The sequence below is a fragment of the Eschrichtius robustus genome, chromosome 18 (genome assembly GCF_028021215.1).
Source record: "Eschrichtius robustus isolate mEscRob2 chromosome 18, mEscRob2.pri, whole genome shotgun sequence".
In the NCBI taxonomy this organism is placed as follows: Eukaryota; Metazoa; Chordata; class Mammalia; order Artiodactyla; family Eschrichtiidae; genus Eschrichtius; species Eschrichtius robustus.
The window spans coordinates 17,378,277-17,387,065 of NC_090841.1; positions in this window are offsets into that span (position 1 = coordinate 17,378,277).

Genomic DNA, 8,789 nt, shown 5'->3' on the forward strand with positions numbered 1-8,789 from the left:
CAGCCCCAGAGGATCAGGAGGCAGGGGGGCGGTTTCTAGCTGCTTTCACGGTGCCTCTGAGGGCCCAGACAACTGGCCTGCTGTCCTCGGGACCTCTTGCTGAGGCGGTTACAGGTTAAAGCCAGCCCGACCAGGCACCGCAGAACCAGCCCAGCAAGTGTGCTGGAGAACACACCTGGGCAGCCAGCCAAGCTTCAGCCCACAGGGACGGGGGCTCCTCCAGAATGTGGTAGTGATGTGTAACGTGCCTGTGTCAGGTGAGGCATTGTGTTTATTTCCTCTTCCTTTGAATCTCAGAAGAATTCTCTGATTAAAAAATAAATATGCCAGCCTTAACCTCATGCACCTGGATCCAATAGAAAAGAGAGCTTTTCCCTGGATTTTCACATGGCGATTTGACCGACATCTGTGTCTTCTCCTGTCCCCGGTCATCTCCTGGATGCAGAAGACCTTCTGGGCATCTGCATCTGGGAGAAGCTGGGAGTGTCTGCAAAGCCTTGAGGGGGGTCGTTGAGGCTTAAGGGGTAGACGTGTGTGATGAGCAGACCCTTCCCAGCCAGGGGCGGTCACCTGCTGTCCCCAGCATTCTGGGCTACCTGCTGCCCCTGGCTCATCAAGCTGTCTGAGCCAAGCAGGGGCCAGCGGTGCCAACGAGGGCTGGCAGGATGATGGAGATTGGAGCGAGGAGGAATCTGGAGCATCAATGGGTCCAGTCAGAGGTTTGTCAGCTCCTAGTGACTTGTCACCTGCACCTCCTAACAGAACTCGATAAGGTTGTCTCTGAGATTGGAAATGAGGTGCAGGGAGTGAAATGTTCATTCGATCGTTCAGCTCCTTGAATCTGGGATCCAAGAGCAACAACATCTCCGGACACTTTCCAAAGCCAGTGCCCAACCTCCCTTGGCAGTGACCCTTTGAAAGAGGACACAGGCGGTTGGCAGGCAGGGCTCATGTGGCCGCCCAGCAGTCATAGCTGGGCATCCCCCCGTCGACCCCCCTCTCCAAAGGGGCTCACAGGGAGAGCTTCTGGAGAAAAAGTAGGCCAGTGCCACCTGCGAACCCCACTCCTACTCTGTCCTGCCTGTTTGGGGGGCTCCCAGACCCCTTTGTCATCCCTGTAGCTGATGCTGGGGGAGGTTTGTGTGGGGCTTGGGCTGTCCAAAGGCAGGTGGCGTGAGATTTCCTGCAGGAGTCTGACCCCAGAGCGTGTGCTCTGTATAGCACTGCGCCACCCCTGGGCTGGGAGCGCAGAGCCCCGGCTTCCAGACTCAGCTCCGCTCCTAAGTAGCAGCCTTCCTGGCCAAGGTGCATCAGCACGCCTGCCCCGGGGGCTACCTCTCCATCTTCTGGTTTAACACACATGCCGAAGAGATTTGGGGGTTCATTTTCTTAAACATTGCTTTTTAGTATTTTTAAATATGCGGTTATGGTGTTACATATGTTTTCTCAAAGCACGCACTCTTTATTCTAACATGCACTACTCCACAGTCCACATGACCTTCAAAGCTGGAAACGTTTACTATTTGCCCTTTACAGGAAAAGTATACTCATCTCATGATCTGGAGAACGGATCTGTAAGAAACAGACATTTTTCAAGATTTTTAAAATCTCTTTTTATTGAAGAACTATTGTGGACTGAATTGTGCCCCCTCCCAAATTGATACGTTGAAGCCCTAACCCCTAGTGTGATGGTATTTGCAGGTGGGGCCTTTGGGGAGATAATTAGGTTTACATGAGGTTATGAGGATGGGACTCATGATGGCATTAGTGCCCTTATAGGAAGAGACACTAGAGAGAGCTCGTTCTCTGTGTCTCTGTCTGTCTCTCCCTCCACACCCACCCCCCCACCCCACCCCGCACCACACACACACAATGTGAGGACAGAGGGAGAAGACAGAAGGAGAGCTCTCACCAGAATCCGGCCATACTGGCACCTTAGTCTTGAACTTCTAGCCTCCAGAATTGTGAAAAAATAAATCTCTGTTATTTAGGCCGCCCTCCAGTCTACAGCATGTAGTAAGGCAGCCCTGGCAGACCAGTACAGGAATCTAATAAGTTTTTATATATCCAGAAAGAAATGCTACGTATGTCTAATATCACGCCCAGGCTGTTTCTGTAACTATGTATGATTGTGGACACCATGTGGTGTAGCAGTACCTTTAGCAGAGAGATCCCGTCACACACCTGCCCCAGAGCATTCACAGTTCCAAACCAACTAATACGTTCAGGGGCAGCAACAAGTTTATAGACCAATGTGTGGTCTGACTCACATTGCCTTTCTACCAAAGGCCAAAGTCTACCGCTGTGATTTCTATCTGCCCAGCTTTGAAAATCAGAAGGGTGTTTTCTTCTTGTTTATCTCAACGACATCTGTTGGCCTATCCCTGAAAGGGTATATAAGTACGGTGAATGCATTTTTCAAATCAAAAGTTGAGATTCAAATCTGAGTAAACACATGCTTGAGACTTGGAATCAGGATGGCCCTGGGAAGCGTAGGCTGTGTGGTTTCTCTCCACATCTATCTATTGATAGAAATAGATACAGATATAGATACAGATATAGATATATAGACTGCCTACGTCTCTAGCAAAGGCTTTGGAATCAGATAGACCTGGGTGAGTGCCCTGGCTATACATCTACCTGCCTATCTAACTATCTATCTATCTTTCTATCTATCTATCATGTCTAACATCTATCTCCCATGAATCAGAGAGAGCAAGTCCCTGCCGAAGGAAAGAATTCTGCAGGAAGGGCATTTCACTGTTTAATAAAAGACACTTGTCAATTGAGACAAACTCTTCCCTTAGACAAAGAAAAAAGTATGCTCCATTACCACTCGCTAGTGCTTTGCCTTCCAAGTGGGCTCCAGAATGCCGTTTCTCTACCTTTAAGCAATTGTTGGGACTTTTCCAGACCACTCTGCCACTGCATAGCTCTGTGCTTTCTAATTAGCATAATTCAGGATGGAACCAGATGGCAGGTTGAGCCTTGCATAAGAATTGTTCTGTATATGAATAAGTGCCTACTTAGTCTGTAAGTGGGTTATTAGTGATCTGAAGTGACAAAATTCAGAACAACACACAATAGCCATTGGACACAGTTGTGCCCGTCTAGACTTTGCTCACTAAGAAACCAGTAGTGAAACGCATTTCAACAGTTAACCATCGGCAAATGCCAGCAAGCCTTCTCTGCACCTACCTCTGTAAAAAGAAGAGTAACAACATAAAATTTTACAAAGTCCTAAAATCAGGCCTATCATATTTGATCTTTACTGTGACCCTCTGAGGTAGGATAAGCAACCCAAACCCTGCAACCAACCAGAAATGGAGCTGGAACTCAGGTGTCCTGACTCCAAGGCCATCGCTGCAGCCTGCGGGCGGGAGGAGCGTTTGGCTGGGTGGGCATGAGATCTCTGGGGAGGGCTTTGGAATCAGCGAGCCCTGGGTGAGTGCCCTGGCTGTATCGTCTCCTAATAGGGTAACCTGGGGCAAATTCCCCATCGGTAAACGTCGCTGGTACCTACAGCACCTACCTTGGATGGTTATCCTAAAGATGAAGTCCAGTAATGTAAGCAAAGTGTCTACCACAGAGTGGGTACTCGGCAAAGCAGGCCCCTCTCTCTCAGTGGACCAGCAAAGCAGGTCCACTGAGACCACCCAGTGGACCCCTAGTTGGGCCAACGTCTCTGTTTCAAAGCTCACCAGGAAGCTGGCAGCTTATAACAGGCATGAGTGAGACTGCGCCCTGGCTGCAAAGGGTCTCCCACCTGAGCTGCCTGCATCCATTTCCCAGCTCCCTTTTCTCTATTGCCTCATCAACTTATTGCTGCACCTGGAACCCAGCCCTCCCAATTTAGAGTCTGTTTCCTTCTTGCAACCTATGGTACCAACATGGGCAGCTGTTCCTCTCCTTTTCTTCTTCTTCTTTTTTCTTTTGGCCACGCCGTGTGGCATGCAGGATCTTAGTTCCCCGACCAGGAATCGAACCCGTGCCCCCCGCAATGGAAGCGTGGAGTCTTAACCACTGGACCACCAGGGAAGTCCCCTTCTCCGTTTCTTAAAGGCCTCTATCTCCTCACAGAAGATTTCCCCGCTGGTTATCTCGTGCCTGGCTGAAGCCATATATTATTTGAGAAGGAGGGTACTCTAGATGAATAGTTCTTTCCCGATACCTAAAACTTATTCTTTTGGAAACCAAAGCTTTGGGGAAAAATATACACATTTTCAATAGAAAACTCTCAAAAATGTGTGGCGATCACTTCCCTGTCTTGTGGAAGAGCACATGCTTTTCTGGGTGCCTCAGGTGGGTCACCATGAGGATGGTCACAATGAGGGTCTTGTTGCCTGTTTCTGGGTGACGGGAAGCAGGCAAGGGTCGTGGGCAGTCCAGCCCCGAGCAGCCCTTTGCCCAGAAGGCCCAGCGTGGGCGGCGGTGGCTCTGGGGCCCCCACTGAGCCTTAGCAGGTGTCCCCTCCCGCTGCCCTGTACAGCCTACCTCTGCTCTTTCCGGTCCCTTGAGCTGTCGCCCAGCAATTAGTAAACATTTCTTGGTGACGCCAAAGAGCCAAGCTTGTTAAGTCAGAAAGTTTGAGTTTATACATCATTCCAATTGAAAAACTCCCCAGAAGGCTCTACAGCTCTCCTGGGAAGCCAAGCACAGACACTTTGTGACACTTATTTCCCTGCCATTGAAGAAGTCTTCTATTTAAAAAAAAAAAAAAACACCAACTTTTTAATAGAATTTTCACACATACACTAAATTCGAGAGAATTATACACTGAAGACCACATACCCGTCACCCAGCTTCAATCATTATTCCTATTTCACCAATATCTCGTTTCATCTCTCTGGTTCCTCTACCCTTTTTTCTGGTTTTGCTCTTGCTGGAAAGTCTTAAAGCGAATCTCAGGTTTCCCATAATTGTACCTGTAAATATTTCAGTATGAGTCTCTAACAACATAAAGACATTTTAAAGCATAATCATAATGCCCTGATTATACCTAGCAAAATTCAAAATTCAGAATATTACAGAGGCCCAGGACCCAGCCGTATCTCAGCTGGCCGTGGATAGCTGTGGTCTTCTTATATTAATTTCCTAAGGTCTTTTCAGGACAATCGGAAAAACCTTTTTACTTTGACATAATTTCAAACTCACAGAAGGTTTGTAAGAATAGTACAAAGGATTGCCATTTACTCTTCATCTATATTCCCCAAATGTTAACATTTTACCATGTTGGCTCTATCCTTCTCTCTATATCTATATCTATATCTATATATTTTTCCTGAATCGTTGGTATGTTAAGAAAATGATGTCTCTTTATGCCTAAAAGTTCTCTTAAGTAACTACAGTACAACTATCAAACTCAGGAAGTGAACATTGATATGGTGCTGTTATCTCATCTACAGATTTCACTGAGATTTTTCCAGCTTTCCCAGTAATGACCTGTAGGACAAAAGAAAACCCTTGATCATGTCAGTTGTCACATTTCTTTGGCTTTCTGCAGTCTGGAACAGTCCCCAAATCTTTCTTTGGGTCTTATAACATTGACATCTTTGGAAAGTTCTGGTCAGCTATTTTGTAGCATGCCCCTCAACTCAGGATTATCTGATATCTTCTCATGATTCAATTCAGGCTATGCTTTCTTGGTGGAAAGACCACAGAGTGATGTTTTTTCCTTCCCAGTTCATCATATCAGGAGGCATCTTATGTCGATTTGTCCCATTATTGGTGTTAACTTTGATTGCTTAGTTAATGTGGAATCTGCCAGGTTTCTCCACTGTAAAGTTATTATTTTTTCCCTTTGAAATTAGTATCTTGTGAGAAGATACTTTCAGACTATGTATATTATCTTGTTGTTTCTCAAACTTCTCCTTCCCTAATTTTAGTATTCATTGGTGATTCTTATCTGAATTAATAATTATGAGTGGCCAAATGGTGATTTTCTAAGTATATCATTTCTTTTACATTTATTAGTTGAATTTCTACGATAAGGAAGAATTTTCCCTATCTATCTGTCTATCTATCCATCTATCTATCCATCCATCCCAGTGTGAACTCTTGACTCATTTTTTAGTAGGTTGTAATCCTTTATTTTGATGCTCAAATTCTCCAAGATTTAGCCAGTTAGAGCCCCTCCAAGCTGGTCCTTGTGTCCTTGACATGTCCCCATCATTCTTATTTTTTTTTTTAGCATCTTTATTGGAGTATAATTGCTTTACAATGTTGTGTTAGTTTCTGCTGTATAACAAAGTGAATCAGCTATATGTATACACATATCCCCATATCCCTTCCCTCTTGTGTCTCCCTCCCCCATCATTCTTTGACCACTTCTTTACTTTCTGGTGTGACAAGATGTTATAAGCTCATCATTTTCCTGCCAGCCCTGAAATCTGCCATTTCTCCAAGGAACCCTGAACACACACACACACACACACACACACACACATACACACACACACACACACACACACCATCCATCTATCTGTCATCTTCCTCCCTCTCTTTCTTCCTTTCTATCCATCTATCTGAAACTGTGATGGGTTTTGTGGTCTTCTTAGGGTAGATTTCCTAATCTACACCACAGGCTTCATTCTAGTCTTCTTCTTTCTCACATAATGAGAAAGCTGGTTCCCATCATTTACCACGTATTTACTTACAGGTTTCATCCTTGAGTGTTTAGAAAGTCGTTTCAGAATTGCTGACCCATACCGCTGTGAGAAGGAAGCCTACTCGCTACAGTCAAATACTTGTTTAAATTTTGTTTTGTCTTTAGCCTAAGGAGAAAGTCTAAATACTATGTTCAAATTTTACTGGGTTATTTTTTTCTTGGGCAATTAGGTTATTCAGAACTGTTCTGTTGAAATACTGTTTTGTTAATTATGTTTCTGTTTGTATTCCATCTTAGAGTTTTCCCTACCCTTATTGATCTTATTTTCTTTAATTTAAGCATATGAATCATTAACATGATTCTGCAAACCAGAACTCTGCAAAAAATTACACTCAGAGAAGTTCCCCACCACCTGCATACACACACACTCCACAACCATTCTAACATTTCTACCCATTCCCAGTGCCCCGTAGATAACCAGTCTCAATAGTCTCTTGTGTTTATTTTTGTACAAGTAAGTAGATAGATGAATATTTCCTTATTTCCCCTTATTTGCTACACAAAAGAGAGAATACTAAGCATGCTATAGACTCTCCTTTGCACTATCAAAAAATATGCTGAGGCATCTACGACTTGTGTTTCGTTCTCTCTTGCATTTTCTTGGCATTTCCTATATATTTCTGACCCCCTGTGACTTAGAAAACTCGTGGAATCCTAAGTTCACTGAGGGGAAACTGTATAACTACACTATTCAGGTGTTGGTTTTGAAAAGTGACCTTTGTCCTCTGCTGGACAAGCATTCTCAACTCCAAATCCTACAGGAAGCCCCAAACCCAGCACGGATGGAAAAGACCACACCCAAACCCAAGATGCTTGTTCAAGGAAGAGTAGGCCACTCAGCTAGATGTCCTTCCTATGAACAGAGCTGGGTGCCCAGAGACAAAATAACCAGTGTCTGGAACAAGAAACTTCATGGATTTTTGTACATTTATAGACCTAAAATTCAAGCAGACAGTCTTTCTACACAAGGCTGCCACTGCCACTTTAATACAACTTTGCTGGTGTTGCAGACAGCCCAATCCACCTGAGAGAGGTCCCTGGGACGGGGAGGCCTCTGGGATTGTGCTTTCCCAGCAGGTTACAGGATGCACCTGCTCAGAGCTCCAGCCTAGGGGATGCGCAGCACAGCTGTTTTTTTTTTTTTTTCCCTCAGCTTGAACAAGCTAGATTTAGCAGGAAAGGAGGGGTGGAAGGAGGATAGGGGAAGGAACAATTCCACACGTGTCCATGTACTTTTCAGGAGTTCTCCTCCCAGGGGCTCATCAGCACTGGAAAAGACAGGAGTGGAATTTATTATTCCAGTTCCCTTGGGGGTTAGCAGGTGGCTCTTGATTGCTGTTATAGACAAACCTGCCTGCATCCAGCTAGGGGTGGACCCACAAGCAGAGAACCCGGAAGAGGCAATTAACACAAGCCATATACCACATCCACCCTACGGTCCCAAGCTTTGTGCGGATTCTGAAGACCTGGCTAATACATTTTTGGGACATATAAACAATTCATCTCTGATGAGACCTGACCAACTCAGTGGGGACTCTCTGCTCAGATTGCAGAACAATGATCTGTCCGATAGTCTGGCTATGGACAATGAGATGTAGGGAAGCTGTGGCTCAGACCATCTTAGGAAGCAAGTAGAGGCTGGAAAGTGCCCAGACCTCCTCGGATCCTTTGCCACTCCCGTAGGAATTGGTCCTGGATAGCATAGGAATTGGAGACCTGAAAGCCACTTGTGAATTCTAGACCCAGCCAGAGCCTCATAGAACCTGCAAGGGTCCAGCCATGGATACTGGTGATTGTGAATCTGGCAGGTCTCCCATCAGCCTGGGTATTCCAGAATTTCTCCCAGCCCTCAGGACCTATCGTGATTCACCACACCACTTATCGTGATTCACCACACCAACGTAAATAAGAGAGTGTTCTCTCTCAGAGGATGGATGTACTGTCTCCTGTATCAATAATGAAAACCTATAAGCAGCCCCTACCTTGGGGGAGACCCCTTTTCTCTCTAACTGGTGTTCCAGAGGCTGTGGGATATGGCACAAAAAGCACCACATTTAGAGTTAGAGCTTCTGCCATGCGGGGTAATTTAGGTCAATTCACATAGGTGACTCTCAGCCTCCAT